The 16,806-nt window shown below is 38.8% G+C and overlaps 1 protein-coding gene across 13 annotated transcripts in view; it reads right to left on the minus strand.

Annotated features, from left to right (window-relative positions):
• RBFOX1 (RNA binding fox-1 homolog 1) overlaps window positions 1-16,806 on the minus strand; it is a 2,389,987-nt gene that overhangs the window by 1,540,774 nt on the left and 832,407 nt on the right. The window lies entirely within an intron of this gene.

Here is a 16,806-nt window from a genome sequence, read left to right on the forward strand (position 1 = left end):
CACGATTATTTTTTTACAAATAATAACTGAAAACATGGTATACTATGTATAACATAGGCAATAGAATTTTATACTGTAATTTCTTCATCGAGCCCATAAATTCATTTTGAACTATAGCATGTCTTTTAAAAAAAAATCCAGTCTTGATTTAAAGACTTCAGGTGATGGAGAAACTACCATATCATGAGGGAAGTTGCTTTAATGGTTAATTTCCCTTACTATTAAAAACATGCACCTTATTTCCAGTTTGAATTTGTCTAGCTTCAACTTCCCGCCATTAGATAGTTATATGACTATTCTTGAATACAGATCGTTACTTAAACAACATTTACCATAATATAGAGGAAAACATTTGATATAATTTATTCTTTGGTAATACTTAGATGTGATTCTTTTTTTTCCCTAGTAATGAGTGGAAGTTGGATTTTTTTTGCAATGCTATACTTGAAAAATCACTTTGCATCTGCTTAAACCCACAAGAAGTGCACTTTGCGTTATCTGACATTTTAAAGGCAAAGTACTGTGATTGAAACCTCCAAGGTATTAGTTATTATTGGTTACTTAAAATATTTCGGCAAATTTTATTGCTTCATCTTGTATTCACTGAAATAACATTAGTGATGATTAAATCTTTTGAAGTTTATATAGACAGAATACATTTGTATTATGAGAATCTAAGACCTTGGGACACAGATTTAGGGGCCTCAAACACATTCAGTGTTTGATGGGAAACTATAATGTAAAGTAATAATATTATGAAGGTAGACCATGTCCCATCTGCCCTTAAATTATTCTGTCCACCATATGGAATTCTGAAAGAATTTACTTTCCAATTTAATTAGTGTATTCCCAGTACCACCACATTTTACTAAAGAGAGAACCCAGTCCAATGCCCACTGAAACCAATGGGAATGTGACCGTGGAATCCCACAGATGCAGGGTTTGCCCCCCCTCTACAGACTCACATTATTTTTTCTTTCTCAAATTATTTTAAGATATGGTTCTTGGTAATGCGGTTCATGTTTGATGGTTTTTTCCCTGCCTGTTGGGATTAGTTTGCTTTTGCTATTTTCTGGACTGGACTTTCTGTTTAAATGTCAGTCCATGTACATTTGCCTATTATTTTGAGAGGTCAGAAAAAATGGCAAGACTCAACCATTCAATTAATAATAAAAAAAGAAAATGTTGGGAGACTTGATGATGACCTCCATAATGACACGACTTCATTTGACTTTTTAATATTATATTATGTTTGCTTTCATGCTATGGACTTAAAAAAAATCTCTCTTCCCACTCACACTTTTCTTATGCACCTTTATTATATGTTAAAGAGTTGTGGTTGGACTGCGTTTTACACACACATGCATGTGTACAGACACATCTTTTTATCTATTTATCATTTTATTATAATAGCATCTGTAATGGCCTGAGCAATTTGGCAGAGATTAGGACTAAAACATATTCTTCTTATTTAAATGTCTGACATACATACTATGAAAACAACAGGTCAAATTCCTGGTGTAACTTCAGTGTTGTTAATGGAGTTATGCACAGGATAAGTTTGGCCCCACAAGTTGTTGTCACATAAGTTATGTAATTATACTAACCAAATTAACTTTCAAACAACATTTTGCTTTCAGTGGAAATGTGAAACAATTGCTCTCAACGAGTTGCTGTACACTCACCCAGAATCACTCTCAGACATACAATGATGGCAGCCCCTTCTCTCATTCCTTTCCTACCCTCTCAAAAGAAAATGGGCAGGTACATCACTGAAAATAGTCATTTGGCCTCCCATTGTATGTTTTTTCCAACTGATTGTCTCCACTGTCCCTTCGTAACCCATTTATCTTGTTGTGGCCATCTTTATATCACAGTGCTTTATGGAATACTTTGCCATCTCAATTAATTGTACACAAGTTGATTATACAGATACACATAGCTTACAGCAGACCTTCTGCGGCAGAGCAGTTTCTAACTTATGCCCTGCTTCTTTCGCCAACATGTATATGATTATGGAAAGACCGGAGTAAACACAAATATTTACTGTGGCAATGCCTGCATCACTAGATAGAAATACACATCTTCTCAGACTTGCACAATGCCTAGTACAAGCACAACATTTAACTTATATTAATTGCCAGTCCATAGAAACAGTAATATTCAAGCTATCGATTTTATGACATAGCTTAAGGGAAAAAAAGTTGCCATATATCATTCCACCCAAAATACAAAGGTCAAATGATATTAATTAATGCAGCTACATAATCCACTGGAGCTAAATGGGTATTCTGAAATAGCTCCATGATTGAGAACTAATGCCTCATTAATCTTAAACATATCAACCTGAGAACATCAGTAAAGTCAAACAGAATAATGACTGGCATTACATCGAACACAGCTTACCACTTGCAGCAATACATTTGTATGTTAGAAACTCTTCAGAAATGCCCTGTGACCTGACTATAACTAAATGGAATAGGGGGAGAAATGCTACACTGACACATACATACTTCATGTATATTGTGCAGAAAGGCATGCAACGCTTTCTTGTGTTTATAGTTACATACTGTAAATATGCAAGGAAGGAAAACCTGATGAATTTATACAAATACAAGGAGAGTACAACAAGATGCCCTTCTAGCTATCTATCAGTGCAACCCTATGGTTAGTTATCTTGTGTACAAGAAGGAAGAGAAGCAGACTGGCAACAGAGACACTCGTTCAACATCTTGGGAATGAAGTGTAGTGCATTCATTTCAATTTAGAAAGGACAGCCCTCTTAGACTTATGAGTGCACCTAGCAAGATAGAAGAATAGCAACCAGGTACAGCAAAAATATTGTTTAGCCAGGATCTGTGGCAGTCACAGAATGTTTATCTGTACCTGGCAGCAAATTAAGACATTCAGCTCTACAAAAGATTATTTAATTGCAATTCTTTTACTTGAGCATGTGGCTGTGAACAGAAATTACTTATTGATTACCCCTCAACTTAGAACCATTTGGGGCACTTCAGTATACACCAGGGGTGGGCAAACTACAACCCATGGGCTGGATCTAAGCCAGCTCTCGACCTCCTGCTGGGGAGTGGGGTCTGGGGCTTGCCTTGCTCTGGTGCTCGGGTGCTCCAGCCAGGGAGCAGGGTTGGCAGCTGCTCCACATGGCTCCTGGAAGCAACTGCATGGCTCCGCTCCGGCACTCCAGCAGGGGCACAGGGTTGGGGGCTGCTCCATGTGACTCCTGGAAGCCATGACATGGCCCCCCCTCCGATGCTCCAGCCAGGGAGCAGAGTCAGGGACCGCTCCACGCAGCCCCTGGAAGCAGCAGCATGGCCCCCCTCCGGTGCTCCAATGGGATCTGCAGGGGCGGTGCCTGCGGAGGGGGCAGTGTGCAGAGCCGCCTGGCCATGCCTCCATGTAGGAGCTGGAGAAGGGACATGCCGCTGTTTCCGGGAGCCTCTTGAGGTAAGCACCGCCTGGAGCCTGCACTCTTGAGCCTCTCCCCATGCCCCAACCCCCTGCCCCAGTCCTGATCCCCTCCTGCCCTCTGAATCCCTCGACCCCAGCCCAGAGCACCCTCCTGCACCCCAAACCCCTGATCCCCAGCCCCAACCGACAGCCTGCACCCCCAGCCGGTGCCTGCACCCCTTCCCACACCCCACTCCACTGCCCTAACCTGGAGACTCCTCCCACACCCTGAACTCCTAATTTCTGGCCCCACCCCAGAGCACGCACAGCCCTCACCCACTCCCACACCCCAACCCCAATTTTCTGAGCATTCATGGCCTGCCATACAATTTCTATTCCCAGATGTGGCCCTTAGGCCAAAAAGTTTGCCCATCCCTGGTATATACTCTATGTAGTCTTTTCACCCTGGTCATAATCCAAACACCATTGGCATAAATAGCAAGACTCATATCGACTTCAGTGGTTAGGGTCTGTTCTCTGAAAAGGGCTAAAGAGTTAGGAGGCAATTTCACAGCTTTAATGGTCAGGTTATATGTGATGCCAAATACTGAAAACAAATATTCATATAATGGCTGCCAGACTGGAGACTAAACCAGAGACCTCTCTAATTGAAATCATGAATCTCAACAGCTTGAGCTAAAAAGCAGATGACTGAACTTGGGGGCTAACAGATCACATCTTCTGTGGATCAGACAAAGAGGTGGTCACAATACACACTGACCAGTGGGCTATACTTGCACGAGGTAGACTGATGTCCAGCTATGGCATAAACATTTTGCAAAAGACATAGCTCAGGACATTAGAGACACAAGGTGGCTGAGGTAATATCTTTTATTGGACCAACTTAAGTTAGTGAGAGAGACAATTTTAGAGCTTACAATTTTAGAGCTCTTCTTCGGCTCTGGGAGACTTACTCAGAGTGCCACAAGTAAATACAAGATGGAACAGATCATTTAGCGTAAGTAGTTAACACATTTCAAGAGGTTTCAGAGTGGTAGCCACGGTAGTCTGGATCAGCAAAAAAAACGAGGAGTACTTGTGACACCTTAGAGACTAACAAATGTATTTGGGCATAAACCCACGAAAGCTGCACATTGAACAGATGTTTTCAGAGAACTAGACACAGTGACTCCAAGCTCTCTTTCTTGAGTGGTAACAGCTAATTTAGAGACCATCATTTTGTATGTATAGTTGGGATTATGTTTTCCAATATGCATTACTTGTATTTATCAACACTGAATTTCAGCTGCTATTTGTTGTCCAGTTTCATGAGATCCCTTAGTGACTCATCACAGTTGGCTTTGGACTGAACTCTTTTGAATAATTTTGTATTATCTGCAAACTTTGCCACCTCATTGTTCACCTCCTTTTCCAGATCATTTATGAATATGTTGAGCAGCACTGGTCCTAGTCAAGATCCTTAGAGGACCCCACTATTTACCTCTCTCTACTCTGAAAACTGACTATTTATTCCTACCGTTTGTTGCCTGTCAACCAGCTACTGATCCATGAAAGAAACTTCCTCTTTATCCTGGGACTGCTTACTTTGCTTAAGAGCATTTGTCAAAGGCTTTCTGAAAGTCCAAGTCCACAATATCCACTGGATCTCCCTTGTCCACATGTTGCTTGACTCCCTCAAGTAATTCTAATAGAGTGATGAGGAATGATTTCCCTTTATACAAGTCATATTCACTCTTTCCCCACATATCATGTTTATATATGTGTCTGATAATTCTGTTCTTTACTATAGTTTCAACCAATTTGCCTGGTACTGAAATTGGTCTTAGCAGCCTATAATTGCCAAAATTGCCTCTGGAGGCTTTTTTTTTTTAAATCACCATTCCATTGGCTATCCTACAGCCTTCTAGTACAGAGGTTAACTTAAGTGATAGCTTATACATCAGAGTTATTTCTGAAATTTCATATTTGAGTTCCAACAGAATTCAATTTTAGTTTAAAACCCCCCCAAGCTATTCTGTTGTTCAAGCAAGAAAGTCATGTTACCTAGTGAATTTATTTTATACGAACAGACTGTTTTCATTCCTTCCCTGAAGATCATGAATTGTTGTAGCAAGCAAGGATATGAGTGCTTCCAGAGGTTTTAAGCAGCTTTTGATGCCAAAGGTGAGCTCACTGTTTACCTGGTCACCATAGAAACATGAGTGTTCTCTAGTGAGAGTGTCACATATATCATTATTTAACACTAATTTAATCTCCATTTAGCATTAAATAAAACTGCTGGAGTTTTATTTAATGGAGAATTGTGAATTGCAGCAAAATAACTATTGAGTAAAAGATTAACCATGAAGGGGTGCAGTGTTTTACAAGAGAAGAGACAAACTTCTGATACATCAGTGTAATATGCATCCGATGAAGTGAGCTGTAGCTCACGAAAGCTTATGCTCAAATAAATTGGTTAGTCTCTAAGGTGCCACAAGTACTCCTTTTCTTTTTGTAATACTGGTGTAATTCCATTGCTTCCACTGTAGTTAAACTTGGTTTACAATGGTGTGATATGAGACCCACAGACTCTGTAAAAGTTTTAGGAAAGGATAGATACTACTCTTTATCCTACTTATGATAAGTAGGCATAGGAGTTTCACATCCACATCCAGCTCAAAGTGGGTGCATGAAAAAAAGTCTTACTCTGAAGACGTTAGCCACATAATTACTGAGTTTTTGTCTACAAACTATGTACTTGCACAGGGAGATACCAAATTTGTGCATATAGACATGAATCACACAGGGGTGCTGGAACAATTTTTATAGTGGAGGTGCTGAGAGTCATTGAACCAAACTGTAGACCCGATATATAATGGAATCCACTTCAAACCAGAGGGTGCGGCAGCACCCCTAGTTCCAGCACCTTTGGTATCACAATTACTGAATGCACAACTTAGGAACACATATTGCAGTTCAAACTGCACATCTATCTTCTTTAAAAAGACAAAACAACAAATGGATACTTAGGATTATGAATATCACATATTACCTGCTCAGGCAGGGAATGTTTGCTGGCAGTGAAGCCAAAGCACTTGTATATTTTCTAATATTAAATTGTCTAAATAATTGTTGAACACAGATGCAGGAGAAGACAATTGTAACTTCACACAACAGCACACTATTAAGACGATGGGACACTCTTCCTATTCTGCTCTACCATGGATAAGGAAATTATTCATGAACATTCAAGGGTAAAGATATGCTATATGTTTAAGAAATATAACATATTTCATGGATTTGGTTCATAACATTACTTATGCCTTTACATATGTATTATATACAAGAGAAAAAGAGATGGGATTTTGTTGTTTGTAATATCTGATCTGCAAAAATCAAAAGATTAACAGAAACAAATCCAATTTTATCTACATGTACATTTGATTCAGCCATACTCAAACACAGAAATATATTAATTTATAATTTTCTTGAGAGGTCAAGAAATAAAGGAATAATGTGGAAACTGTATCCTATGCCTATTCATCATAGCCAGGATAAAGAGTAGTATATATCCTTTCCTAAAACTTTTACAGAGTCTGTGGGTCTGATTCTGATCTCATATCACACAGTTGTAATAGAAATAAAAAGTTCATGTAATAAATATATTTTATAATAAGTACTGGGAGTTAAAGGGTTTAGTCCAGAATGTGAAAATCCACAAAGTAGCCCTGTGGAATCCAATGAAAAGGTTTGAAGCATTGTTTGTAACTCTGTGTTAGATATTTATAAAATCACCAGTCACTGTAGTATCTTGGCTTGGTCCTTGTACTCTAATATAGTGTGTCTTTAATTTTACTGTATAAAAATTGAGCTGTACCCAAGAACAAGAACTTACTGCTAGGAGCTATGCAGAATTCCCTAATGTCTAACTTGCAGTGCTTCTGTGCATGAACACAGTGCAGAATCTGTTTAACTGTCTCCAAAGTAGGTTATTCAGAATTTCCAGTTCAACCCTCAAAATTCAACTAGTTCATGTTTGTATTCAGATTAAATAACTGATTTTAAGAGTTATTCTTAAACAGAGTGAGAAACAATATCATGTGATTTGTGTCCAAACAAAACTAGCCATCAAAGCTCAGATTTTTGAATGTCAAATACAATAAATTGCTACTGAACAATTGTTCACGAATCCATAGGATCTGTGCTATCCCCCAATGCTTTGGCGTGTGGCAGACATCCTAAAGGGTCCCACTCTTCCTCCAAGGTAGACCATGCAGTCTCAGAGCCTCCAAGACTGAGTCTGTGGCTTCCACATTCCTGCCTCACACTGTTTGTTCTGCCTAGTGAGTCCAACTGACAAACTCCTGTTCAGAGACTTGTATGCACTTCAGAGACTCAGGCAAGAAATAAAGGATAAGACATAGTCCATCTGCCCAAGTCAGAGCTATACACCAGCCAAGATGCTATGGAATCCATTTCAGGTTCTGTCTCTCTTCCCCTTTTTCAGTCCAAAGTAAGCATTGTCTCCCTTCTGAGGGCATCACTTAAGCCTGCCACCTTTCTCTTTGTTCTGAAGCTGGGGCCTTGGCTGTGCTTTCCTGCTGAGAGGTAGGGAAAACCTCCTTCCTCTTGGTTATTGTTTGTTAGGTGTCAATGTCCTGGCCATTGGGAGTTTGTCAGATTCTCCATTAGTATGGATAGGTTTTAGCAGGTTCCTTAATGACCCATTCATTCCACCTGAGGCAGCAGGTGATACATGCCTTATTTCTTCTGTTCTGCCCCCAGAGCAGCCTTAACCCTTTTGCTCCCACTGGGTAGCAATGCAAAGTACACAGGATTCATAAAAATATTACAAAATATTCCCACTTCATCAAGTATGATAAAAGGAGATTATTCAGAGTGTATTTTTGAATAATGAATAAGTTTGAGGAAAATATAAGTTGCTCATAGACAATTCAAGAACAGCAACTGTCATAAAGGGAAAGGTAACCACCTATAAAATCCCTCCTGGCCAGAGGCAAAATCCTTTCACCTGTAAAGGGTTAAGAAGCTAAGAAACTTCGCTGGCACCTGACCCAAAATGACCAATGAGGGGACAAGATACTTTCAAATCTGGAGCGGGGGACAAAGGGTTTTGTCTGTCTGTGTGATACCTTTGCCGGGAACAGATCAAGGATGAAAGCTCTCCAGCTCCTGAAGAGTTAGTAAGTAATCGATCTAGAAAATGTGTTAGGTTTTCTTTGTGTTTTGGCTGTAAAATTCGCTGTGCTGGAGGGAATGTGTATTCCTGTTTTTGTGTCTTTTTGTAACTTAGGGTTTTGCCTAGAGGGATTCTCTATGTTTTGAATCCGATTACCCTGTAAAGTATTTACCATCCTGATTTTACAGAGGTGATTCTTCTACCTTTTCTTTAAATAAAATTCTTCTTTTAAGAACCTGATTGATTTTTCATTGTTCTTAAGATCCAAGGGGTTGGGTCTGTGTTCACTTGTACCAATTGGTGAGGATATTATTATAACGCCTTCCCCAGGAAAGGGGGTATAAGACTTGGGGGAAGACGTCTCTAAGTGGTCTCTTTCCCTGTTCTTTGTTTAAATCGCTTGGTGGTGGCAGCATACTGTTCAAGGACAAGGCAAAGTTTGTACCTTGGGGAAGTTTTTAACCTAAGCTGGTAAGAATAAGCTTAGGGGGTCTTTCATGCAAGTCCCCACATCTGTACCCTAGAGTTCAGAGTGGGGAAGGAATCTTGACAGCAACACAGGCAAAATTAATCAGTCACTCAATACTAATTATTTGCTCTTTCTACTTAGAACAGTAGTGCAGTTTTTACATATAGCAGGCCTATTCCTGTTTCCTTTGAATCAAGTGGGAATGTTTCCATTAATTTCAATGGAACCAAGATTGAACCCAGCATGTTGTGCATTAGGGTTGCATCACAATGAAGAACTATGATAGGTAGTAGTGGCTCTTCAGGGCCCCCACCATCATGGTACACTCCTATGACTGGTTTTCTGGTCAAGGAGAGTGTCACTGAATTAGACAGTGGACTAGGATTACTCCAGTGGAAATTAGAGTCCAGGAGACTTCCTCCCTCATCTCAGGAGAGAGGGACACCTGGACTTGGATTCGCTAAAGGCAGCTACACTTTGCTGCTAACAGAGACCTCTAAAGAGAAGCTAGTCTCTAGGGGAAGGAGGGCTGCCATGGGAATCAATTTTCTTTTCTTCAGGAGTTTGGAGAATCTATTATGACATTTCCTGGATATCAAATTCCATATGATGCATGTTATTTTGTTTGCTTTTTGGTTTATGTGAGTAGTCAGCCCAGACACACTCGGTAGCCTCTGGGTGGGTTCACTTTTGTTTCATTGATCTCTAAACTAAAGTTTAGAAATTCTAAATGAAAGTTTTCTAAGGAAGAGGAGTTTTTGTTTATTTGTTTTTAAATTTTGTTTCTGAAGATTCTCTAGTGATTTCTATGTATACAGGTCAAGGGAGGAGGAGGCTGAAATTAGGACCCATTCACACCAAGATAACAACATAGATAACTTCAGCTTGTCAGTAGGTGAGTCATTACTAGATTGCATTATTTTAATATAACACATGGATCATTGTATTGTTTTCTTTCATATTTGACATTTAAATGTTCTCCATTGTTTTCTTACATGATTCATACATTGTTATAAACCTGCCACTACTTCTGAATTTTGAGCCAGTAATAAGTTTTGACTTATATCTTTCCATGGAGAAATAATAATATATTTTGGTCCAACTTAATTAATTTAGCTTAATGAAAATAATAAAGAAAATAACAAAACCAAAATCTATAAGGGGGCATACAGTTTGGAAGAGAGGGTATATTTTGTGTATCTCTTCTACAGCATTTCTGAGAACAAAATGGTGATTGTCTCTTGACCACATGCAGAATTCTTAGAAAAGTCAACAGTACAGTACCCAAAAAACAAAGTGTCATATGTATACCTATCTATAGATATATAGATATATATACACACACGGGCGCGCACACACAATAGTGAGGATATAATGTGGGTGACCTTAATTACCTGGACTCTGTGGACTTGATCCATTTTGAAAGGTTCCATTTTTTCAGTAGAAAAGGACCTAAACTGGGAAGTCCTGTTGTAATAATTAGGCCTACAAAATACCCTAATTGAAAGCTCAACTGGGAGAAGTGAGTAAAAGTTCATAAAATGTCACAACTCTGTGAGCGATTATCTTTGAGAACTCACAGAGGATGGGTGGAGTCCCAGAGGATTGGAGAAAGGCAAACAAAGTACCTATGTTTAAAAAGGGGAACAAAGGATCTGGGAAATTATAGACCAGATAGCCTAACTTCGGTACCTAGAAAGATACGGGGGTAAATCATTAAACAACCAATTTGTAACCAACTAGAGGATAATAGTGTGGTAAGGAATAACCAGCATCAATTTATCAAGAACAAATCATGCCAAATCTAACTAATTTCCTTCTTTGACAGGGTTACTGGCCTAGTGGACAGGGGGAAGCTATAGATGTGATATATCTTGATTTTAGTCAGGCTTTTGATGCAGTTCCACATAATAGTCTCATAAGCAAACTATGGAATTGTGTTCAAGATGAAATTACTAAAAGGTGTACGCACAACTGGTTGAAAGATTGAATCTCAGAGTAATTATCAATGGTTCACTATCAGATTGGGTAAGGGGAACATACTAGTGGGGGTCTGTCCTGGGTCTGATCCTATTTAATATTTTCATTAATGACTTGGTTAATGGAATGAATTTTGAGATGACAGCAAGCTGGGAGGGGTTGCTAGCACATTGGAGGACAGGATTAGAATTCAGAGGGACCTTGACAGATTGGAGAACTGGTCTGAAATCAAGCAGATAAAGTCAGTAATGACAACTAAATCAGTGGTACACTCGCACCTTGAATACTGCGTGCAGTTCTGATTGCCCCATCTCAAAAAAGATATTAGAATTAGAAAAAGTACAGAGAAAGGCAACAAGAACAATTATACGTATGGAACAGCTTCCATATAAGGAGAGATTAAAAAGACTGGGCCTGTTCATCTTAGAAAAAAAGAGATGACTAAGGGGGGATATGACTGAGGTGTATAAAATCATAAATGGTGTGGAGAAAGTGAATAAGGAAGTGTTGTTTACCCTTCACATAACACAAGAACCAGGAGTCATCCAATTAAATTAATAGGCAGCAGGTTTAAAACAAATAAAAGGAAGTACTTCTTCATACAATGCACAGTCAACTTGTGGAACTCGTTGCCAGGGGATGTTGTGAAGGCCAAAATTATAATTGGTTTAAAAAAAGAATTAGATAAGTTCATGGAGGATAGGTCCATCAATAGCTATGAGCCAAGATGGTCAGGGAGGCAACCCCATGTTCTGCATGTTCCTAAACCTCTAACTACCAGATGCTGGAACTGGACAACAGGGGATGGATCATTTGATAATTGCCCTGTTCTATTCATTTTCTCTGAAAACCATCTGGCAACAGTCACTGTTGGAAGACAGGATACTGAGCTATATTGACTATTGGTCTGACCCAGTCTGGCCATTCCTATGTTCTTAAGAGCAAAATACTACATTTAGGAAGAAGAAGCCAAATGTACAACTACAAAATGGGAAAGAACTGGCTAGGTGGTAGTACTACAGAAAAGGATCTAGGCCTTATAGTGGATTACAAATTGAATATGAGTCAATGTGATTTAGTTGTGTAAAAGGCTAATATCATTCTGGGGTGTACAAACAGGAGTGTCTTATGTAAGACCTGGAAGGTAACTGTCCTGCTCTACTTGGCACTGGTGAGGACTCAGATGGAGTACTGTGTCCACTTCTGGGTACCACACATGAGGAAACATGGACAAATTGGAGAGACCAAGAAGAGCAACAAAAATGATAAAATATTTAAAAGAAATTGGGCATGTTTAATCTTGACAAAAGAAGCCTGAGGGGATCCTGGTAACAGTCTTCAAATATGTTAAACGCTGGTGTTTGTTCATCAATTGTTCTCCATGTCTACTGAAGGTAGGACAAGAAGTAATGGACTTTATCTGCAGCAAAGGAGATTTAGATTTGATATTATGAAAGGCTTTCTAATTAAGCACTGGAATAGATATCAGAAACTGGGATGTGGGAGGTCTTGCTTAGAGGTAGAGCCGGTGTCAGAGGCCAGATGCCAGATTACCTGGAATGAGGCAAGGCAGTGACGAGACAGGAACAGTGCTGGGAACAAGGCAAGAGCAGGAGCTTGCGGCTGAGGGCAAATGCTTTGAGCAGTAAGCCCCATATTGCTGCTGATCCGAAGAGCAGGTCTTCTGATCCCTTCGGCCAATGGGGTGATTGTGCGAATCAGGCGGCTCAACTGGGGCACTGCTAGGCTTGTTTGACTGCCTGGGGACTAAGCTAGCAGCTAAGCAAGCTCCTCACTCCTGTGGGCTCTCACTCCTTACAATCAGCTTCCAAGGGAGGTTGTGGAATCTCCGTTACTGGAGCTTTTTAAGAATAGGTTAGAAAAACATCTGTCAGACATAGTCTAGGTTTACTTGGTCCTGCCTCAGCACCAAGGGCTGGACTAGATGACCTCTCGAAGTCCCTTCTAGCCAGACATTTCTATGGTTCAATAATAACCTATAACAGTAAGTATTGATGAGAAAAGGTGCAAAAGGGAGACTAAAAGACTGAATTAGTCCAAACAACAAGGCCTACTGATATAATTCAAGGACTGTGGTAAGGTCATAGATGTAAACAAGCTAAGTGTAGAACCAAAAATCAGTGGATCAGAATTGACACATCAGAAATTAGACTTTAGATGGACAAATTCGGTGGACAAAGTAATGGAGGGGATCACTCCCTTTCTGGAGTCCTTAAAAAAAGGAGTCTTTGGGGGGAATATTAACAAAGGCCAGCTGACGAAAAGATGGGAGAACAGGAAGGAACAAGCCTCACCATTATGGCTGTCACCCCCACTGTCTCCTGGAACCCTGGGCCTTTTCTGTTCTGTGTAATAGGACTTTGTCTTATCAGGCCACGACTACATATTTGCAACACTGCTGTAAGCCTGTGATCAAAGTGGCAGTTAAAAGCAATTCCCTAAAAAGCCTGATGCTGGTACAGGGTGCTAAGTCTCGGCATGGCTGATATAAGCACATGCTACTGCTGTGTTTCTCCAGCAGTGAGGTTGCAAGTGAGAGTGAACACTGGAGAGAGAAGCTGCTTTTTCTACCTTTTCTCTTCCCTCTTGTGTGTGGTTTTTCTTGTTTGGTCTACCAGGAAATGAGAATGGACTTAAACAGCAGCTGCAGCGCCAACCCCAGCCCATCTCAACTAACTTTTTCTCTTTCCCCCCAAAAGAACAGTTATTACTATCTTTAATACCATCCTAAAGTTTGTCAATCAGGGTTTCTTCCTTCTAACAACTCTCATGAGCGGAAGGGAAAAGGAGCAAGGGATACTGTTAAAATGAGAGCCTAACTTACTACTTCACAATTAAAATGTTGTAACTGTTTTTCCCTATTTTTCTGTATCTTTTAACTTTTTATTAAAGGATTTTAATGGTGTGTTTGCCATGGTACTAAGCATGCTGAGATCTCTTACTTGGATGCCTGAATCTTGTTTAAAACTATTAGTGTTCGAGACTGAGAGGGTCCTGGTAACACCTTTGACTCTCTGGGCCTCTATATTCCATCAAAATTAATGCAACAGTGGATACCTAAACTTTCCTAAATGTTGATTGTGCTTCGATACAAGGTTTTTGTTTGGTCCCATCTCTACTATTTAAGAAAATATTTTAGAGTGCCATCCCATAAGAAGTTGTTACAGCAGTGACAGGAAACATTAATAAAATAAATAAAATGTTATGCTTCGAGTAATGTAGCAGCAAAATGCCTGGCACTGAGGTGTATTACTTTAACACAATATCAGAATCAGCTGTTGCTCTAACAATATGTTAGAAGGATGAAGCATTTAATTATGTATTACTCAGATGTGGTATTGCATAAGAACAAAAGGAGATTCCATAAAGGCTAATAGTGAGAATACACAGTGTACTATAGATTGATTTATCATCAACATTACTAGATGGCACCAGCAAAGCAGAGTTCGTAGTACTGTTAAAATTTATCTGCATAATTATGCTACACGATTTATTAAGAGATAAATAGAAAAGAAAGGCACCCATGTTTCTCTAACTTTAACTTACCTAAATGAGAAAAGAAAACTTTTGAAACTCATTTCTTTTACTTGCTTTTTCCTATGATTCTACATCACTCAGTTCATGTATGTAAATAATTTTTACCACCAAGTGGACATTTCTGTGCGTTTCAATTCTTAACAACATGTCGGGCTTTACTGGATAGAACTTCAGTAAGATTTTTCATTTTCATCTACTTTTTTTTGCTGGGGGAAAAATAATTTCCGGACCCTCATTAGCTATATCTAATTAATGCAGTGGTAGAGGGGGAAAAAACAGATCAATGAAATTACTTTCTCATTCAAATAATCATCAGCATGTACCAAAAGAAGTGATGGACGTGGTTTTCAGCATATTGAATTTTCTACTGTAAATTTGAAGAAGATGAAGCTACTAGTGCCTAACATATAATCATTGTTGCTTTTCTAGGCAGTATTTGAAAAATGTTTATATGACAGTCAAAATAATCTAATCTTGTAATTATACACAAACAGATAACATGGTGAAATAATCATATAAACAGATATAAAACTTTTACAAACTATTTGAAAGAGACTTGCCAACAACAGAAAATACAAGAATTAGGTCCGAGTTCTGTTGGAGCAGAATTGAATTTGGCAAATATTGTGCACTTTATGGCTGAGCTTTGTACAAGGAATTTAATCTTTTATCTTTCTGAGTTTCAAACCGATACTTTTCCTTAAGGTTCTGAAACCATAACAATGCTATTAGATAAAACGAGGTTCTTTAAATATTACTCCACAGCTACAGCTTAGATTCAGCTGACATTAACACCTACATATTAGCCATCTACAATGTGTGCTGTAATTAAATAGTTTAGGTAAAACTTGCTTACCATCTACAAAGGTGCATGCATTTGATGACGCAGTCTGTTCCAAAGTAAAAGTTCCCCACTCATCTCACACTTTTAGCTGAATTGCAGGTCCAGAAGATATGACAGTTAGTAAACACAGCTAGTCTGATTCTGTTCAAAATACCAGGCAAATTAAAGGTGGATAAGTATATTCAGAGCAGGCATTTAAAATGAATTTTAAATACAAAACCAACCTACTTACTAACCACCCAATAAATAATAAAATTCAAACAGTGACTCATCTGAATGTAGAGAACTCAAAGACATAGAATGAAATAACTAAGCCCTGTTAAGTGCATGTCACACGAACAAAAAAACACTAATGAAAGGTGCTAGTCTTTTCAATCAGAGAATGTCAGAAACAAAAACTCACGACTCCAGAAAGAGAAACTGCCTTGAAAAGAACAAAAAGTTTAAGGGAATACTATAAATAAATAAAGGATTTTGTGGGATGTTTGAAATCATTTCACCATCTGTTGCCACGATCCAAAGTCACAGGAAAATGGGAGAAATCTTCTCCCAATGCACTACAGTACTCAAGGGAAGATAACACATGGGAAGTATAGTCATAATGTATTTCCAAGATGTATGTTTGTTACAAAAATACTCTCTGTACCCAAAGTATATAGTGCAATGATTTAGGTGCTCTTCAAAAAAGAATTTGCTTAAACTATAGCTTTGCTCTGTCATAGCAACGAGGTATATATTTGGTGGAATTTCACATGCTTCACTGCACCCTCTTGCGTATTTTCATTTAATTACTTTCCTTTCTCCTGCTTCATGCATGGGATACAGGACAAGAAGAGAGGTTTAAATTTAATCTGGCTTTTTTGTCTTCTCCTTTTTGCCTTTTAAGTGGGGAGAGATGGACTGAAATAGATGTTAAAGGAGATTGAGGTCCTTATGCAAAGACCTTATACAGGAAGGGTACGATATCAGTAAGTGCCTCGTACCTATTATACATCCTTGATTGGTTTTATTCCACTGGTGGCAAGCTGTCAAAACATGAAGGAAATTAAAAAATGTATGAACTGGACTTAAAATGTAATATAATAAATGAAATGTAATATTCTTACTTAATAGTTCTAGCTATAGGAAGTTCAGAGGCATAATGTATTTCAATTATAAAATGAAACATTTTGTTCAAAGTGAAAACATCCATTGGGATGCAAAAGTCCCTCTTGGACACTCTTTTTACCATTTCACTATTTTTATCCTAGGGAAACTCTGTGGAAGGTAATATCCAATGCTCAAACCTATTTAGTTCACCAAATCAGGTTATCAAGAAAACCTGATTTCATCTCAGTCTGATGAGGA

This window comes from Chelonia mydas, chromosome 10, assembly GCF_015237465.2.
Source record: "Chelonia mydas isolate rCheMyd1 chromosome 10, rCheMyd1.pri.v2, whole genome shotgun sequence".
Taxonomy (NCBI): domain Eukaryota; kingdom Metazoa; phylum Chordata; order Testudines; family Cheloniidae; genus Chelonia; species Chelonia mydas.